Source organism: Cherax quadricarinatus, chromosome 15 (genome assembly GCF_038502225.1).
Source record: "Cherax quadricarinatus isolate ZL_2023a chromosome 15, ASM3850222v1, whole genome shotgun sequence".
In the NCBI taxonomy this organism is placed as follows: domain Eukaryota; kingdom Metazoa; phylum Arthropoda; class Malacostraca; order Decapoda; family Parastacidae; genus Cherax; species Cherax quadricarinatus.
The window spans coordinates 13351171-13373369 of NC_091306.1; positions in this window are offsets into that span (position 1 = coordinate 13351171).

The window sequence follows — 22199 nt, forward strand, 5'->3', positions numbered from 1 at the left end:
GCTCTTGTGCACTGCATTAGTGACCAACTGACAGAGGTGTGTGCTCTCTCTCTCTCTCTCTCTCTCTCTCTCTCTCTCTCTCTCTCTCTCTCTCTCTCTCTCTCTCGCTCTCTCTCTCATTTACCGCTACCATCTCGCTGTACCAATTAGTCGCCACACTGATGATCGAGACTTAAGTCCCTCGAGGCTTCTTGGTTATAAGCTTCCTCTCGGGTGAATGAAGCTGTTGAACACTCCTGTATCAGATGTCTAACACACTGAATGTAGCTTCATTAACTGAGCTACGAAGGCTTCTTAAAAGACGCGTGTTCATTCTTGAATTGCACCTGCACAACGAAGCAAAAAAAAAAATTAGTGCCATAAGACCACAGGGAAGATAGTTATGAAACACAGATGGCGCTGAGAATCACTCAGCTTCCAATCGAAAGAATGGACAGGGAGACCTATAAGAATAATCTCTTTACTTCCTCAGATGCCCTCAGCACCAGGGACAGATGAAAGAATCCGTGACGCTCTAAAGAACAGTTCTCTCTTCACTGCGGACGATCGACTGGATTCCTGAAGTCAAACCGCAAATTCAAATCCAGACAAATGAATGCAAATGACCCCGTGCAAGTGCCCCGCCGAGCGCCCTCCCCATTGTATGTCTTCAACCAATTACTCTCAGTATTATTTATTTACCACGTATTAATTAACCACACTTATTAATAACTTCTAAATTAATTATTCATGCAAGTTTGACGTGAGGCTGTAACTAAAGCTAATTTTATCCGTACTATAATAACCAAGTAATAAATCCTTACCCTCTCAATAAGTCTATGCAGAAAAAAAAACTAAGTTGGCAGGAAAAGTGACTTTGCATCATCTTGTGAACGAGAAGACGAGCGTTGAGAGGCACTGAAACCCCAGTAGGGACACCCCCAGCCACTCCTGGTTCATATAACACAAAGCATAGTGCTCCACTAACACTCTGAAGAGACTTAACATTTAGGTTTAGGACGAGAAATTGAGAATCGCGAAGATTAAGCTAGGCAAATTCAGTCTAGGCCCCCCTAGTGAGCAGCTAACACAGTGTCTGATGTACAAGCTGGGCCCTCTGTTGTGATGTCTCTATCAGCATACAAAATAATCACCTCCGTCTCCCACACGTTTCACCGTGCGTTCAAAATTGTACGGTCCCCGACGGCCCTTGTTTTTCCTCCTTATGATCGGGCGTTCCACAAGGGAAAGGCGTGGTCCTGCTCCTTTTATTTACGTCTGGGTGAGTGAAGAATGCAAGGAACTCAGTAAGAGCGCACACTCGCCTCCACGGTCACCAACGAATATTATTTCGTGTTTATGCATGATTTTCCGTAACTCCAACAACACGAGCTGCTGTGGCTAAGTCCTCCCCGTTAGGTATATCGAGCGTGAAAACCAAATGTGTGTCGTACTGGCAAGGAAGCAGTCGTAATCTCTCCTCCTCGTGTGACCCGCTGAATCTTAATGCTGTAACAAACTGCCTCGCCCAGCGAAGCTAAAAGATTTAGACATGACTGGAAGTGATTGTTACCCGGCCGCCCGCCGCTGTCAAGGTGTGGCCACCACTGAAATATCATCACTTTAATAACTAAATCTCACCTGGACACATGACACATCACAGCCAGGTGATGTATCATGGGATGCTTATAATTATATATATATATATATATATATATATATATATATATATATATATATATATATATATATATATATATATATATATATATATATATATATATATATATATATATATATATATATATATATATATGTCGTGCCGAATATGTAAAACTGGTCAATTACCAATAACTCATTTAAAATTAATTCCTTTCTAAAATTTTCTCTTATACGTTTAAAGATACATATTTTTTAATTAATGTTAATGTAAAAATTTTTAATTATGCAACAAAAGAATCTTAGTAAACTTACCTAACCTTATTATAACAAGAACAATTTATTTTAGCCTAATGCAACTAAAAATATTTTAGATTTGTTTACAATAATTTAATACTAAACAAACACAGTGAAATATATTTTTTTCGTTAGATACAGAATGATTTTGGCGAAATTATTGCATACGCAAATTTTCACTTGTCCTATATGGCAAGATGAGCGTTGCTATTTAAGCGAAGATCGCAAGTTCTGCCTATTCGGCACGACATATATATATATATATATATATATATATATATATATATATATATATATATATATTATATATATATATATATATATATATATATATATATATATATATATATATGAAGAGGTGAAAAGAGGAGGTGAAGAGAGTGGTGAGAGTGCAAAAGGGGAGCGGATGATAGAGTGGGAGAGGCACTGTCAAGAAATTTTAATGAAAATAAGAAAAAAATTTGGAGTTAAACAAGTTAAGAAAGCCTAGGGAACAAATGAATTTGTCAGTTAAAAACAGAGTAGGGGAGTTAGTAGATGGGGAGATGGAGGTTTTGGGTAGATGGGGAGAATATTTTGAGGAACTTTTAAATGTTGACGAAGAAAGGGAGGCGGTAATTTCATGCACTGGCCAGGGAGGTATACCATCTTTTAAGAGTGAAGAAGAACAGGATGTGAGTGTGGGGGAGGTGCGTGAGGCATTACGTAGAATGAAAGGGGGTAAAGCAGCTGTAATTGACAGGATTATGACAGAAATGTTAAAAGCAGGGGGGGAACAAAGTGTTGGAATGGTTGGTATTTTTGTTTAATAAATGTATGAAAGAGGGGAAGGTACCTAGGGATTGGCAGAGAGCATGTATAGTTCCTCTATATAAAGGGAAGGGGGACAAAAGAGATTGTAAAAATTATACAGGAATAAGTTTACTGAGTATACCAGGAAAAGTGTACGGTAGGGTTATTATTGAAAGAATTAGAGGTAAGACAGAATGTAGGATTGTGGATGAGCAAAGAGGTTTTAGAGTGGGTAGGGGATGTGTAGATCAAGTGTTTACATTGAAGCATATATGTGAGCAGTATTTAGATAAAGGTAGGGAAGTTTTTATTGTAATTATGGATTTAGAAAAAGCATATGATAGAGTGGATATGGAAGCAATGTGGCAGATGTTCCAAGTATATGGAATAGGTGGTAAGTTACTAAATGTTGTAAAGAGTTTTTATGAGGATAGTGAGGCTCAGGTTAGTGTGTGTTGAAGAGAGGGAGAATACTTCCCAGTAAAAGTAGGTCTTAGACAGGGATGTGTAATGTCACCATGGTTGTTTAATATATTTATAGATGGGTTTGTAAAAGAAGTAAACGCTAGGGTGTTCGGGAGAGGGATGGGATTATATTATGGTGAATCAAATACAAAATGGGAAGTGACACAGCTACTTTTTGGTGATGATACTGTGCTTATGGGAGATTCTAAAGAAAAATTGCAAAGGTTAGTGGACGAATTTGGGAGTGTGTGTAAAGGCAGAAAGTTGAAAGTGAAAAATAGAAAAGAGTAAGGTGATGAGGGTATCAAATGATTTAGATAAAAAAAAATGGATATCAAATTGGGGAGGAGGAGTATGGAAGAAGTGAATGTTTTCAGATATTTGGGAGCTGACGTGTCAGCGGATGGATTTATAAAGGATGAGGTTATTCATAGAACTGATGTAGGATAAAAGGTGAGTGGTGCATTGAGGTTGATGTGGAGGCAAAAAATGTTATCTATGGAGGCAAAGAAGGGAATGTATGAAAGTATAGTAGTACCAACACTCTTATATGGGTGTGAAACTTGGGTTGTGAATGCAGCAGTGAGGAGGAGGTTGGAGGCAGTGGAGATGTCCTGTCTAAGGGCAATGTGTGGTGTAAATATTATGCAGAAAATTCGGAGTATGGAAATTAGGAGAAGGTGTGGAGTTAATAAAAGTATTAGTCAGAGGGCTGAAGAGTGGTTGTTGAGGTGCTTTGGTCATTTAGAGAGAATGGATCAAAGTAGAATGACGTGGAGAGCGTATAAATCTGTAGGGGAAGGAAGGCGAGGTAGGGGTCGTCCTCGAAAAGGTTGGAGGGAGGGGATAAGGGAGGTTTTGTGGGCGAGGGGCTTGGACTTCCAGTAAGCGTGCGTGAGCGTGTTAGGTAGGAGTGAATGGAGACAAATGGCATTTGGGACCTGACGTGCTGTTGGAGTGTGAGCAAGGTAATATTTAGTGAAGGGATTCAGGGAAACCGGTTATTTTATATAACCGGACTTGAGTCCTGGAAATGGGAAGTACAATGCCTGCACTCTAAAGGAGGGGTTTGAGATAGATTCAGTTTGGAGTGATATATTGTGTATTTTTATGAGTATATACTTCTAAACTGTTGTGTTCTGAGCACCTCTGCAAAAACAGTGATTATGTGTGAGTGAGGTGAAAGTGCTGAATGATGATGAAAGTATTTTCTTTTTGGGGATTTTCTTTCTTTTTGGGTCACCCTGCCTCGGTGGGAGACGGCCGACTTGTTTAAAATTATATATATATATATATATATATATATATATATATATATATATATATATATATATATATATATATAAAGAAAGCCAGATTCACTGTGTCTCAGGGGATCTGGTATTTATAATTTCCTACTAAAACAATAAATTCGTATGTCAGTAACTCAATGTTCTCATTCGGTCGTTAGATCAAGGATTTCCAATCACCAGAACTTTAGAAAAAACCTCTTTTACATCAGGAACACACAGTGCCTGATCATCCAGGCTCTGGTTCCTATGCTGGAATGCGTGTGGCCAGTAGTAACAGCCTGATGCAGACATACCAACGATGTTCTCTGCTTAATTCCAAAGAATATAGATGTAAACCTTTTTCTGCTTGAATAAGTCTAACTTAATCCATAAAGTTAACAGTTGAGTTTGAACGAAATAACTCATTACCTTTTTTAGATGTTTTGATTATTAAGAAGAGTTAAGAAATTAAATTCAAAATATACAGAAAACCAACAAATAATTGCTCTTATGTACATTAATAGTCTTCACATCGTGAGAGGGTTAAATGTTTTTTGTATTCTGCTCTCTGTTTTTGAGAACTGCGCATTTGCAGCAGTTCGTAGATGATAAATTGCCGGAAATACGTTTTGCAATTAATAAAAGGGACAAAGAAACATATTCAACCAAGAATATGTTGGTTTTAATATATAGCTAAATATAGTTAATGTAAACACTGCCAAGTGTCACCAGAATTAGCGAGTGTTTACAAGAGATTTACTGAGTTATGATAAGATGCACTTACTCTTCTGAACGGCCGCTCGGAGTGAGTGCGTGTGTCCTTCAAGCCTGAGTCCCTCTCCCTCTATGGTGGTGATGGAGTGAAAACGGCTCTCCTTCTGGTGATGAAGGAGAGAATACTACCCTTTGTGGTGGTGAGGGAATGACTACCGCCTTCCCTCTAATGGTGAGGGAGTAACTACTATCCTCCCTGTGGTGGTGAGGGAGTGACTGCTGTTCCTGCTATACTGTGACAGACTACTGCCATCTATGGGGAATTGAGGCAGTAGCTACTGCCCTCTATGTGGTAGTCAGGGTGTAGTTACTGTCATTCAGTGTTAAGAATACTCCAGAAGTGGCTTTTGGTTGTGTCTAAAAACTTACGATCAAATGACAAATTTAATGTAGAGCAGACCGCATTTTGCTTGTTCTCCAGTGTTTCTAACACAAAGTCGCAATGGTTCTGTAACTGCGAGAGGCAGGAGCGACTTGTTCTGAACCCATGTTGACCTAGGTTGGGCACCTGCTGCGATTCCATGTGACTGGCACTCCCGCTTCTTAAAATCCTCTAAAAAATCTTGATAATGTAGGAAGTCAGCACTATCAGTCTATAGTGTTTTGCAAATGCTTTGCTGCCACTTTTGTGCAGTGGGGCAATATCAGTGGTTTTTAATGACTATGGGATGACTCCAGTGTTTAGGCTTCTTCTCTATAGAGTATTTAAGGCATGTGATAATGGCTTCTTGAGACTCTTGATGAATATGGAGTTGCATGTGTCTGGTCCTGGGGCAGAATGCACGGGCATGTTATCAATTAGGATGATGTCAGAGATTAGGAAGATGACTGCAGCGCACTGCATCTCGTTCGTGAAGATCTCATTTGGCTCGTCAATCTTTAGGCTGATTAATGGCTGACTGAACAGTGAACCCTATTGGGAATTGAGAAGTTCACTCATTTCTTTGTTATTGTTAGTGTATGTTCCATCTCCTTAAATCAAAGGTGAGACATCATTAGTTTTTCTTTGGATTTTTCATACGAGAACAAAAATTTAAGTAACGCAAATGTAGCATTATATTTGTGGTTGCCCATTTTTCCACATGACAGATATTAATCATTTTATTAACTGGCTGAAGTCTGATAAAATTGTTTCATGTAAATCAGTGATTGAACCAAATTTGATTAAGGTGCATACAAAAATAATTATTACTGAGAGTAATCTGAACAAAAGTCGTGAACGTCAAAACAGGATGAATTCACAGTTAATTGAATTTGGGAAGCCATGTTGGTACATCAGATAATTGTACCTGACATGTCGCTCTTGACCCGGTGTACTAATATTAGGGTCAATAAGTCCCGTGTCAGGTCAATGAATGTCGTGTTATACACCTGAGTCCCGTGTCAGGTCAATGAATGTCGTGTTATACACCTGAGTCCTGTGTCAGGTCAATGAATGTCGTGTTATACACCTGAGTCCTGTGTCAGGTCAATGAATGTCGTATTATTCACCGGTCAGAGCGTGAAGTATTGCCTATAAATCACCTGTTGCTTCGGTTCATTCACTATTCGTTGATAACGCGATTGAAAAATACATAAATAAAACCTTTTTCAATTAGAAAAACATTTAATCATGGGTAACAGACATTTCAGAGTTGTTGCTGAATCGCCACTTTTACCAGTGGTTATATGGGAAGCCTATCTCACCACTGTGGGAAGACAGATCTCCCGCTGCACTATACAGGAGTGCTAGTTCTATCTCGCCAATGTAGGAAGGTAGGCCTATATTATCACTGCGGGAAAGTAGGCCTGTATCTCCGTTGTGGGAAGGTAGCCCTACCTCACTACTGTGGGAAGGTAGGCCTTTATTATACTACAGTTATGCTGTGAGTGGTCTGTTTCACCCATACCTGGAGGTTACCTGGAGGTTACCTGGAGGTTACCTGGAGGTTACCTGGAGGTTACCTGGAGGTTATTCCGGGGATCAACGCCCCCGCGGCCTGGTTCATGACCAGGCCTCCCGATGGATCAGGGCCTGATCAACTAGGCTGTTACTGCTGGCCGCACGCAGTCCAACGTACTAGCCACAGCCCGGCTGATCCGGCACTGACTTTAGGTATCTGTCCAGCTCTCTCTTGAAGGCAGCCAGGGGTTTATTGGCAATTCCCCTAATGCTTGATGGGAGGCTGTTGAACAGTTTTGGGCCCCGGACACTTATGGTGTTTTCCATTAGTGTACCAATGGTGCCCCTACTTATAATTGGGGGCATTTTGCATCGCCTGCCCAGTCTTTTACTTTCGTAGGGAGTGATTTCTGTGTGCAGATTTGGGACCATTCCTTCCAAGATTTTCCAAGTGTAGATTATGATATATCTCTCCCTCCTGCGTTCCAACGAGTACAAGTCAAGTGCTTCCAAGCGTTCCCAGTAGTTAAGGTGCTTGACAGAACTTATACGTGCAGTAAAGGATCTCTGTACACACTAGCAGTATTCCAGCCTAGAGAGAACAAGTGATTTGAAAAGGATCATCATTGGCTTGGCATCTCTCGTTTTGAAAGTTCTCATTATCCATCGTATCATTTTCTTTGCACGTGCGATCGTGGCACTGTTGTGATCCTTGAAAGTGAGATCCTCAGACATGACTACTCCCAGGTCCCTTACATTATTTTTCCGCTCTATTGTATTGTATTGTATTGTATTGTGAGTCAGTAGTATACTCTGTTCTAGTTATTATCTCCTCCAGTTTTCCATAACGGAGTAGTTGGAATTTTTCCTCATTGAACATCATATTGTTTACCGTTGCCCACTGGAAAACTTTGTTTATATCTTCTTGGAGGTTAACCGCGTCCTCAGCAGATGACAGCCTCATGCAGATCCTAGTATCATCCGCAAAGGATGATACGGTGCCGTGGTGTATATCTCTGTCTATGTCTGATATGAGGATAAGGAATAAGATGGGGGCGAGTACTGTGCCTTGTGGAACAGAGCTCTTCACTATGGCAGCCTCCGATTTAACTCTGTTGACCACTACTCTTTGTGTTCGATTTGTTAATAAGTTGAAGATCCATCTCCCCACTTTCTCAGTTATTCTTTTAGCACGTATTTTATGGGCTATTACGCCACGATCGCATTTGTCAAATGCTTTTGCAAAGTCTGTGTATATTACATCTGCATTCTGATTTTCTTCCAGTGCATCCATGGCCATGTCATAGTGATCCAGTAGTTGTGAGAGGCAGGAGCGACCTGCCCTGAACCCATGTTGCCCTGGATTGTGCAGATTTTGGGAATCCAGGTGATTTGCAATCCTGCTTCTTAGCACTCTTTCAAAGATTTTTATGATGTGGGACGTCAGAGCTATTGGTCTATAGTTCTTAGCTAATGCTTTGCTGCCACCTTTATGGAGTGGGGTTATATCCGTTGTTTTAAGTGACTGTGGAATTTCACCCATGTCCAAGCTTCTCCTCCATAGTGTACTTAGGGCACGAGAGACGGGTTTCTTGCAGTTCTTAATGAAAACAGAGTTCCACGAGTCTGGGCCCGGGGCTGAGTGCATAGGCATGTTGTCAATGGCTTTTTCGAAATCTATCAGAGTTAGGGTAATGTCGGAAATCTGGCATACATTTATGGAGTTTTGAGGCTCATTCATGAAGAAATCATTTGGGTCGTCGATCCTCAGACAGATTAGTGGTTCACTAAACACAGAGTCGTACCGGGATTTCAATATTTCACTCATTTCCTTGTTGTCATCTGTGTAAGTCCCATCCTGTCTGAGTAAGGGCCCGATACTAGATGTGGTATTTGGTATTTGCCTTGTTTTTGGCATATGAAAAGAAATATTTTGAATTTCTTTCAATTTCACTAATAGCTTTAAGCTCCTCCTGCCTCTCCTGGTTCCTGTAAGAGTCATTTAACTTAAGTTCGATAGTTTCCACTTCCCTGGTCAGCGCCTCCTTTCGTGTATCAGATATTCTAGCACTCCTGAGGAGCTCAGTGACTCCTCGTCGTCTTCTGTAGAGGGAGCGTCTTTCTCTCTCCAGTTTACTCCTGCTCTTCTTCTTTCTTAGGGGAATATGCCTAGAACATGCTTCGGCTGCCAGGAAGTTGATCCTTTCAAGGCACTGGTTTGGATCCATGTGGAATAGGTAGGTCTATTCCATGATTCACGCCAGATTGCCTCATGCCAGAGTTCCTCACACCAGAGTGCCTCTCACCAGAGTACTTTACACCAGAGTGCCTCACACCAGAGTGCTTCACACCAGAATGCTTCACACCAGAGTGCCTCACACCAGAGTGCTTCACACCAGAATGCCTCACACCAGAGTGCTTCACACCAGAATGCCTCACACCAGAGTGCTTCACACCAGAATGCTTCACGCCAGATTGCCTCATAACAGAGTGCTTAACACCAGAATGCCTTACACCAGAGTGCTTCTGGCCATACAATACAGCAGAAAAATGATGTAAGGGACCTTGGAGTAGTAATGTCTGAAGATCTCACTTTCAAGGATCACAACAGTGCCACGATCACAAGTGCAAAGAAAATGATAGGATGGATAATGAGAACGTCAAAACGAGGGATGCCAAGCCAATGGTGATTCCTTTCAAATCACTTGTTCTCTCTAGGCTGGATACTGCTGTACATTAACATCTCCATTCAAAGCAGGTGAAATTGCAGATCTAGAGAGTGTTCAGAGAACCTTTACTGCACGTATAAGTTCTGTCAAGCACCTTAACTACTGGGAACGCTTGGAAGCACTTGACTTGTACTCGTTGGAACGCAGGTGGGAGAGATATATCATAATCTACACTTGGAAAATCCTGGAAGGAATGGTCTGCACACACAAATCACTCCCTACGAAAGTAAGAGACTGGGCAGGCGATGCAAAATACCCCCAATTAAAAGCAGGGGCGCCATTGATACACTAAAAGAAAACACCATAAGTGTCCGGGGCCCAAGACTGTTCAACAGCCTCCCACCAAGCATAAGGAGAATTACCAATAAACCCCTGGCTGCCTTCAAGAGAGAGCTGGACAGATACCTGAAGTTAGTGCCGGATCAGCCGGGCTGTGGTTCGTACGTTGGACTGCGTGCGGCCAGCAGTAACAGCCTGGTTGATCAGGCCCTGGTCCACCGGGAAGCCTGGTCGTGGACCGGGCCGCGGGGGCGTTTATCCCCGGAATAACCTCCAGGTAGACTCCAGGTAGGTAGGTAGACACCAGAGTGCTTCGCACCAGAGTGCCTCACACCAGAGTGCCTCACACCAGAGTACCTTACACCAGAGTGCTTCACACAAGAGTGCATCAAACCAGAGAGCTTCACACCAGAATGCCTCACACCAGAGTGCCACACCAGAATGCTTCCCACCAGAGTGCTTCACACCAGAGTGCCTCACGCCAGAATGCTTCACACTAGAGTGCCTCACACCAGAATGCTTCACACCAGAGTGCTTCACACCAGAGTGCCTCACACCAGAATGCTTCACACCAGAGTGCCTCACACCATAGTTCCTCAAACCAGAGTGCCTCACACCAGAGTGCCTCACACCAGAGTGCTTCACACCAGAGTGCCTCACACCAGAGTGCCTCACACCAGAGTGCTTCACACCAGAGTGCCTCACACCAGAGTGCCTCACACCAGAGTGCCTCACACCAGAGTGCTTCACACCAGAGTGCCTCACACCAGAGTGCTTCACACCAGAGTGCCTCACACCAGAGTGCCTCACACCAGAGTGCCTCACACCAGAGTGCCTCACACCAGAGTGCCTCACACCAGAGTGCTTCACACCTGGTCGTGGACCGGGCCGCGGGGGCGTTGATCCCCGGAATAACCTCCAGGTAACCTCCAGGTAACCAGAGTGCCTCACACCAGAGTGCCTCACAGAGGGCCTCGCGCCAGAATGCTTCACTCCAGAGTGCCTTACACCAGAGTGCCTCACACCAGAGTGCTTCACAGCAGAGTACCTCACGCGAGAGTGCCTCACACCAGAGTGCCTCACACCAGAGTGCTTCACACCAGAGTGCCTTACACCAGAGTACCTCAAACGAAAGTGCCTCACACCAAAATGCTTCACGCCAGACTGCCTCACAACGGAGTACCTCACACCAGAGTGTCTCACACCAGAGTGCTTAACACAAGAATGCCCCACATCAGAGTGCCTCACGCCAGAGTACCTCACGTCAGAGTGCTTCACACCAGAGTGCCTTATACTAGAGTGCCTCACACCAGAGGGCCTCACACCAGAATGCTTCAAGCCAGATTGCCTCACACCAGAGTGCCTCACACCAGAGTGCCTTACACCAGAGTGCCTCATACCAGAGTGCCTTACACCAGAGTACCTCACACAGGAGTGCTTCACACCAGAGTGCTTCAAACCAGAGTGCTTCGCACCAGTGTGCCTCACGTCAGAGTGCCTCACGTCAGAGTGCCTCACACCAGAGTGCCTCACTCCAGAGTGCCTCACGCCAAAGTTGATGAGATACATGACACTGGACTCACCAGGGCAGCCAGTCGTTCCATCAATCAGCACCAGCAAACATTCACTCCCTTAACAACTTCCTCGTCCAGTTAAACCATCAACTTGAACACCTTGGTCGGCACTGACATTTTTCTTGTTGTGGGTAAAACAGCTGATCCCGGTGTCGAAGTCTTGGGATCCATAAGGAACTTTCCAAAACATTTCGCCCATTTTTCACCAACATTAACAACCATTCGTCATGGTCTTTGTGTCATCTAATTTAAAAAAATGGGAAACAATGCTCTTGCTTCCTAAATATCTTTTTTTATGTTTTGAATTTGGCTAATGGTGAAGATAGTTAAAAGTATATACACACGAAGTGAACAATGGATGTTGGTGGGCCGTCATGGGTTCGTCGCTATGGGTGGGTCGCCATGGGTTGGGGTGGGTGCCTGAGGTCTCTCTCTGTGACGTGGGTAAACAAACACGGGCGATTTATGGCACTTGGGAGAAGTCTATCACCGTGGGGAGGCACTTATACCGGCACTCTGTGAGGAGGCACTTATACCGACACTCTGTGGGGAGGCACTTATACCGGCACTTTGTGGGGAGGCACTTATACCGGCACTCTGTTGGGAGGCACTTATACCCCCACTACATTCCGTGGAGTGGTGATACATACACTAGCACTCCATGGTGTGGTGATACACTAGCACTCCATGGTGTGGTGATACATACACTAGCACTCCATGGTGTGGTGATACATACACTAGCACTCCATGGTGTGGTGATACACTAGCACTCCATGGTGTGGTGATACATACACTAGCACTCTATGGTGTGGTGATACACTAGCACTCCATGGTGTGGTGATACATACACTAGCACTCCATGGAGTGGTGATACATACACTAGCACTCCATGGTGTGGTGATACATACATTAGCACTCCATGGTGTGGTGATACATACACTAGCACTCCATGGTGTGGTGATACATACACTAGCACTCCATGGAGTGGTGATACATACACTAGCACTCCATGGTGCGGTGATACACTAGCACTCCATGGTGTGGTGATACATACACTAGCACTCTATGGTGTGGTGATACATACACTAGCACTCCATGGTGTGGTGATACACTAGCACTCCATGGTGTGGTGATACATACACTAGCACTCCATGGTGTGGTGATACATACACTAGCACTCCATGGTGTGGTGATACACTAGCACTCCATGGTGTGGTGATACATACACTAGCACTCCATGGTGTGGTGATACACTAGCACTCCATGGTGTGGTGATACATACACTAGCACTCTATGGTGTGGTGATACATACACTAGCACTCCATGGTGTGGTGATACACTAGCACTCCATGGTGTGGTGATACATACACTAGCACTCCATGGTGTGGTGATACATACACTAGCACTCCATGGTGTGGTGATACACTAGCACTCCATGGTGTGGTGATACATACACTAGCACTCCATGGTGTGGTGATACATACACTAGCACTCTATGGTTACCTGGAGGTTATTCCGGGGATCAACGCCCCCGCGGCCCGGTCCACGACCAGGCCTCCCGATGGATCAGGGCCTGATCAACTAGGCTGTTACTGCTGGCCGCACGCAGTCCGACGTACGAGCCACAGCCCGGCTGATCCGGCACTGACTTTAGGTATCTGTCCAGCTCTCTCTTGAAGGCAGCCAGGGGTTTATTGGCAATTCCCCTAATGCTTGATGGGAGGCTGTTGAACAGTTTTGGGCCCCGGACACTTATGGTGTTTTCTCTTAGTGTACCAATGGCGCCCCTACTTTTTATTGGCGGCATTTTGCATCGCCTGCCCAGTCTTTTACTTTCGTAGGGAGTGATTTCTGTGTGCAGATTCGGGACCATTCCTTCCAAGATTTTCCAAGTGTAGATTATGATATATCTCTCCCTCCTGCGTTCCAACGAGTACAAGTCAAGTGCTTCCAAGCGTTCCCAGTAGTTAAGGTGCTTGGCAGAACTTATACGTGCAGTAAAGGATCTCTGTACACTCTCTAGATCTGCGATTTCACCTGCTTTGTATGGAGATGTTAATGTACAGCAGTAGTGGTGATACATACACTAGCACTCCATGGTGTGGTGATACATACACTAGCACTCCATGGTGTGGTGATACATACACTAGCACTCCATGGAGTGGTGATACATACACTAGCACTCCATGGTGTGGTGATACATACATTAGCACTCCATGGTGTGGTGATACATACACTAGCACTCCATGGTGTGGTGATACATACACTAGCACTCCATGGAGTGGTGATACATACACTAGCACTCCATGGTGTGGTGATACATACACTAGCACTCCATGGTGTGGTGATACATACATTAGCACTCCATGGTGTGGTGATACATACACTAGCACTCCATGGTGTGGTGATACATACACTAGCACTCCATGGTGTGGTGATACATACACTAGCACTCTATGGTGTGGTGATACATACACTAGCACTCCATGGTGTGGTGATACATACACTAGCACTCCATGGAGTGGTGATACATACACTAGCACTCCATGGTGTGGTGATACATACACTAGCACTCCATGGTGTGGTGATACATACACTAGCACTCCATGGAGTGGTGATACATACACTAGCACTCCATGGTGTGGTGATACATACACTAGCACTCCATGGAGTGGTGATACATACACTAGCACTCCATGGTGCGGTGATACACTAGCACTCCATGGTGTGGTGATACATACACTAGCACTCTATGGTGTGGTGATACATACACTAGCACTCCATGGTGTGGTGATACACTAGCACTCCATGGTGTGGTGATACATACACTAGCACTCCATGGTGTGGTGATACATACACTAGCACTCCATGGTGTGGCGATACATACATTAGCACTCCATGGTGTGGTGATACATAAACTAGCTCTGTTCCACAAGGCACAGTACTCGCCCCCATCTTATTCCTTATCCTCATATCAGACATAAACAGAGATATACACCACAGCACCGTATCATCCTTTGCGGATGATACTAGGATCTGCATGAGGCTGTCATCTGCTGAGGACGCGGTTAACCTCCAAGAAGATATAAACAAAGTTTTCCAGTGGGCAACGGTAAACAATATGATGTTCAATGAGGACAAATTCCAACTACTCCGTTATGGAAAACTGGAGGAGATAATAACTAGAACAGAGTATACTACTGACTCCGGCCATACAATAGAGCGGAAAAATAATGTAAGGGACCTGGGAGTAGTAATGTCTGAGGATCTCACTTTCAAGGATCACAACAGTGCCACGATCGCACGTGCAAAGAAAATGATAGGATGGATAATGAGAACTTTCAAAACGAGAGATGCCAAGCCCATGATGATCCTTTTCAAATCACTTGTTCTCTCTAGGCTGGAATACTGCTGTACATTAACATCTCCATACAAAGCAGGTGAAATCGCAGATCTAGAGAGTGTACAGAGATCCTTTACTGCACGTATAAGTTCTGTCAAGCACCTTAACTACTGGGAACGCTTGGAAGCACTTGACTTGTACTCGTTGGAACGCAGGAGGGAGAGATATATCATAATCTACACTTGGAAAATCTTGGAAGGAATGGTCCCAAATCTGCACACAGAAATCACTCCCTACGAAAGTAAAAGACTGGGCAGGCGATGCAAAATGCCGCCAATAAAAAGTAGGGGCGCCATTGGTACACTAAGAGAAAACACCATAAGTGTCCGGGGCCCAAAACTGTTCAACAGCCTCCCATCAAGCATTAGGGGAATTGCCAATAAACCCCTGGCTGCCTTCAAGAGAGAGCTGGACAGATACCTAAAGTCGGTGCCGGATCAGCCGGGCTGTGGCTCGTACGTCGGACTGCGTGCGGCCAGCAGTAACAGCCTAGTTGATCAGGCCCTGATCCATCGGGAGGCCTGGTCGTGGACCGGGCCGCGGGGGCGTTGATCCCCGGAATAACCTCCAGGTAACCTCCAGGTAGCACTCCATGATGTGGTGATACATACACTAGCACTCCATGGAGTGGTGATACATACACTAGCACTCCATGATGTGGTGATACATACACTAGCACTCCATGGTATGGTGATACACTTGCACTCCATGGTGTGGTGATACATACACTAGCACTCCATGGTGTGGTGATACATACACTAGCACTCCATGGTGTGGTGATACATACACTAGCACTCCATGGTGTGGTGATACATACACTAGCACTCCATGGTGTGGTGATACATACACTAGCACTCCATGGTGTGGTGATACATACACTAGCACTCCATGGTGTGGTGATACATACACTAGCACTCCGTGGTGTGGTGATGCATACACTAGCACTCCATGGTGTGGTGATACATACACTAGCACTCCATGGAGTGGTGATACATGCAGTAGTACCACTGGGAAGATACTGACACCATAAAGTCTTAAACTGACTCAACTTCCTGACACGTAGGGAATTAAAGCAATCTTTTCTCCCTCTCATTGTGTCTACGTGTGAGGGAATAAGTGAAAATTGTGATACTGAAGCAGTGTGTTCCTGCGCTCACAAATTCACCTGTACTACGAGGCAGTGTGTTCCTGCGCTCACAAATTCACCTGTACTACGAGGCAGTGTGTTCCTGTGCTCACAAATTCACCTGTACTACGAGGCAGTGTGTTCCTGCGCTCACAAACTGACTGGTGAACAGGGACAGAAGGTAGCTTAAGGAAACACGTCCTAATGTCTCCACCTGTACCGGGAACGAACCACGGACATCGATGTGCGAACTAGCAATCGAGCTACGGGACACCTCAAGTTCCAGTCTTTAAGAGCAGGTTTATTTATGCGTTGTTCCAGCCACGGTATTGTGATTATTTGTTCTTTAATTAAGTAGCATGACTGTCATCAGTGTTGGAACCAATATATATGTATATTTATACTATATATATATATATATATATATATATATATATATATATATATATATATATATATATATATATATATATATATATATATATATATATATATTATTTTTATTATTATTATTAGTATTATTATTACATAAAAACTATTTAAATTAAAGTGTGTATTTAGAAGCATCAATTATTTAGCCTAGTTTTAAAGGTGTTTCAAACGTTTGCTAGGTTAGGTTAGGTAAGGTTCGTCAGGAAACAGGACAAATGTTTCCTGACGCGGGTCTTAGTCAGATGATGACCCGCCTTTGGAGCTTTTGGTCATCTGACCGAGGCCTTCCGCTGGCTTACCGGTCCACCCCCTTAAAAATTATGGTCATTTATAACCAGTCTGTAAACGTTTGCTAAAGATTTATAAATTATGGAACATTAGTCAAATGTATACAAATGAAATGTTTCTCAGACGTTTGTAAATGATAATACGCTTGCTAGAGATTTGTAAATGATGATAAATGATGGTAAATGATGAAATGTTTACCAGAGGTTTGTAAATGATGAAAAACCTTATATTTGTTTGTAAATGATGAAAAACCTTATATTTGTTTGTAAATGATCAAATGCTTGAGAAACGTTTGTAATTAATAAATAATTTTTCAAGTGACAACATAGAAGGATTAATGAATTATGTCTTTCTTATCATATTTGGTGGCATGCAAACGAATACTGCCGTCAGAATAATAATAATATAATCATTATTATAAGTATTATTATTATTATCCGATTATTATTATAACTTATTATAAAAAATTCTCTAAATTATTTTAAATTTCGTAGCATCTGTGACGCAGCGCAGCGCCAGACATCAGCAGAGAACTTTGTTTGGCCACAGCTTTCCCCTACCTTTCCCCCTACCTTCCCCCCTACCATCCCCCCTACCTTCCCCCCTACCATCCCCCCTACCATCCCCCCTACCATCCCCCCTACCTTCCCCCCTACCCTCCCCCCTACCATCCCCCCTACCATCCCCCCTACCATCCCCCCTACCTTCCCCCCTACCATCCCCCCTACCATCCCCCCTACCATCCCCCCTACCATCCCCCCTACCATCCCCCCTTCCCTACCGCCCCCCTTTCCCTCACCATTGGTCCTTTCAATTAAAAGGGAATTCCCTTCCCGCCGTCTCATAAATATTAATCCGACTTGTCTGTTTCGCACCCATAGAAAAAGAAAAAAGTAATGTAATGGCAATTTCCCTCCCCCCTTCCCCCGCGTAAAGTCCCCACTCCCCTCTTTGGTCATTTCGGCGGGAGAATGTGTATATTAATTATATGACGGACCTTTTAAAAAACCTGTGCAGAGTCGGCGCTTTAGACTCTTGTTTGCTGATGAATACACACACACACACACACACACACACACACACACACACACACACACACACACACACACACACACACACACACACACACACACACACACACACACACACACACACACACACACACACACACACACACACACACACACACACACACACACACACACACACACACACGACATAGCATCGAAAGTCAAGTTTGACCCGAAACTGCTTTACAGCCACATCAGGAGGAAGACAACAGTCAAGGACCAGGTAATCAGGCTGAGGAAAGAAGGTGGGGAGCTCACAAGAAATGACCAAGAAAACTGTGAGGGGCTCAACATGGGATTTCAGGAAGTATTTATAGTGGAGGCTGAAGGGACACTGGGAAGACAAAACAGGAGGGTACACCAACAAGGGATATACCAATAAGTGTTGGATGAATTACACACAACTGACAAGGAGGTGGAGAAGCTCCTAAGTGACCTTGATACCTCAAAGATGGTGGGACCTGACATCTCTCCGTGGGTTCTTAGAGAAGGAGCAGAAACACTGTGTGTCCATAACCAAAATATTCAACACTTCCATTGAAACTGGGCAACTACCTGAAGTATGGAAGAAGGCAAATGTAGTCCCCATCTTTAAGAAAGGAGACAGAAATGAAGCACAAAACTATAGACCAGTGTCACTGACATGTGTAGTATGCAAAGTCATGAAGAAGATTATCAGGAGGAGAGTGATGGAGCACCTGGAATGGAACAAGATTATAAACAACAACCAGCACGAATTACTGGAAGGCAAATCCTGTGTCACAAACCTATTAGAGCTTATGGCAAGGAAACTGAAGTAAGAAATGAGAGGGAGGGGTGGGTTGATTGCATTTTCTTGGACTGCAAGAAGGTCTTGGACACAGTTCCTCACAAGAGATTAGTACAGAAGCTAGAGAATCAGGCACATATAACAGGAAGGGCACTGCAATGGATCAGAGAATTCCTAACAGGGAGACAACAGCGAGTCATGGTCCGTGATGAGGTATCACAGTGGGTGCCTGTGACGAGTGGGGTACCACAGGAGTTAGTCCTGGGACCAGTGCTATTCTTGGTATATGTGAACGACATGACGGAAGGGATAGACTCAGAAGTGTCCTGTTTGCAGATTATGTGAAGTTAATGAGGAGAATTAAATCAGATGCGGACCAGACAGGCCTACAAAGAGACCTGGACAGTCTGGATGCGTGGTCCAGTAACTGGCTCCTAGAATTGAACCCCTCCAGATGCAAAGCCACGAAGATCGGAGAATGGTAAAGAAGACCGCAGAGTATAGGTTAGGAGGCCAAAGACTTTAAACCTCACTCAAGGAGAAAGATCTAGGAGTATAATACCGAGTACGTCGCCAGAAGCACACATTAACCAGATAACTGCTGCGGCATATGGGCGCCTGGCAAACCTGAGATTAGCGTTCCGATACCTCAGCAAGGAATCGTTCAAGACTCTATACACTGTGCACGTCAGGCCCATACTGGAGTACGCAGCACCAGTCTGGAACCCACATTTGGTCAAACACGTCAAGAAATTAGAGAAAGTGCAAAGGTTTGCAACAAGGCTAGTTCCAGAGCTAAGGGAAATGTCCTATGAAGAAAGGTTAAGGGAAATCGGTCTGACGACACTGGAGGACAGGACGGTCAGGAGAGAGATGATAACGACATACAAAATACTGCGTGGAATAGACAAGGTGGAGAGAGACAGGATGTTCCAGAGATGGGACAAAGAAACAAGGGGTCACAATTGGAAGCTGAAGGCTCAGATGAGTCGAAGGGATGTTAGGAAGTATTTCTTCAGTCACAGAGTTGTTAGGAAGTGGAATAATCTGGCATGCAATGTAGTGGAGGCAGGAGCCATACATAGTTTTAAGACGAGGTATGATAAAGCTCATAGAGCAGGGAGAGGGAGGACCCAGTAGCGGTCAGTGAAGAGGCGGGGCCAGGAACTGAGTCTCGATCCCTGCAACCACAATTAGGTGAGTACACACACACACACACATATATATATATATATATATATATATATATATATATATATATATATATATATATATATATATATATATATATATATATAACAACGCTCTTCTTGCCGAATAAGACAATCGAAAATTTGTGTATGTAGTAATTTCGCAAAAATCATTCTGAACCTAATGACAAAAAAATATATTTCATTGTGTTTGTTCATTATTAAATTATTGTAAACTTGTCTAAAATATATTTAGTTGGACTAGGCTAAATTAAATTGCACTTGTCATAATAAGGTTAATTATATATATATATATTATATATATATATATATATATATATATATATATATATATATATATATATATAATATATATATATATATATATATATATATATATATATATATATATATATATATATGTACACGTATGTATATAGAGGGGGGGGGAAAAAGAGAGCACCTTAAAAGTACTTTTAGAGCGGGGAATTAGCTTATAAACTTTGCTAAATGAGCTTCCAAAAGTTTCAGTCAGTTTCGTGGAGGTAGAAAGAAAAGCATAAATACGTGATAAAGTTATGAAGAGTGACTTAACTATTGCCTCTCGCAGACATGTGGAAGGTGGGGTCCCCGCCGGACAGGGAGTGGGATGCCGTGTCAGACCCGTTCGGAACCCCTACAGCGAGCCTGATTCGTTTACAAGTTCGAGGCGCGCACACTTACAACCGGTTATTACGGGCCTGAGTGGTGGCAGGTTTGAGGCAGACGGCGGAATATTAAATCTGGCATCACTGGTTACATTGACCAATCGTCCGCCTCTGCTTTCCTTTAGTTCTTTCAGAATCAAAGTCAAAATATGTGAAGATATTTTTTGTTTTCACCTCGTGAGGAGGAGTTAGTCTAGACGCCTGGTAGTACTACTTGTACTCACTGGAGTGCAGGCGAGAGAGATATATCATAATCTACACCTGGAAGATTCTGGGGGACTGGTTCCTAATATGCACAAAGAAATCACTCCATACGGAAGCCAAAGACTTGGCAGGCGATGCAACATACCCATAGTGAAAAGTAGAGGCGCCACTGGTACACTAAGAGAAAATGCAATAAGTGTCCGGGGGCCAAGACTGTTCAACAGCCTCCCACCAGCCATAAGGGGAATTACCAATAGACCCCTGGTTGTCTTCAAGAGGGAGCTGGGCAGATACCTAAAACCAGTGCCAGATCAGCCGGGCTGTGGTTCGTATATTGGACTGCGTGCGGCCAGCAGTAACAGCCTCGTTGATCAGGCCCTGATCCACAGGGAGGCCTGGTCGTGCACCGGGTCTCGGGGGCGTTGATCCCAGGAATGCCCTCCAGGCAGACTCCAGGCAAACTCCAGGCAGACTCCCGGTAGACTCCAGACAGGTAGGTAGACGTGACGCAGAAGAATGGAGAAATTAGCATTTTCCGAGTCCCCTTTACCCAGGAGAAAAGTGGAATAAAAGAGCCAAGAGTCTGGGCGAAACGTTGTTGATGTAGGATCGTGTAATATTATATTTGTGTCTTGTTCTCCCATCATTGTGTTTACGTTCACGAGGAATTACAACAGCTGGTTGGGTCATACAGCACTTGAGAGTGATGGGTGGTAATCAGGTGTGATCCAAGGGGAGGGGAATCTCCTCCAGTTCCTTGAAACAAGAGCCCATTAGCGGCGACAAAAATCACTTCTTTTCCCCCCTCCTTCTCCTCCTTCCCTGGTGGACAGTTAACAGAAAAAAAAAAACAGAAAACTTAATTAAGACTTGAATAAAAGAGGCGTAGGAGGAATTCATCTTACCACTGTCAGCCTGACAGACCCACTCCCACCCTCCCTCCCTCCCTCCCACCAGTTCCCCTCCCACCCACACTCCCTCCCACCCACTCTCCCACCCATTCCACTCCCACCATCCCTCCCTCCTACCTTCCCTCCCACCCTCCCTCCCTACCTACATACCTAGAGTCTATCTGAAGGGTATTCCGGGGATGAACGCCCCCGTGACAGGGTCCATGACCAGGCCTCCCGGTGGATAAGGGCCTGATCAACCAGGCTGTTACTGCTGGCCACACGTAATCCAAAGTACAAACCACAGTCCGGCTGATCCGGCACCGTCTTCAGGTATCTGTCCAGCTCCCTCTTGAAGTCAACCAGGGGTCTACTGGTAATGCCCCTTATTGCTGGTGGGAGGCTGTTGAACAATCTTG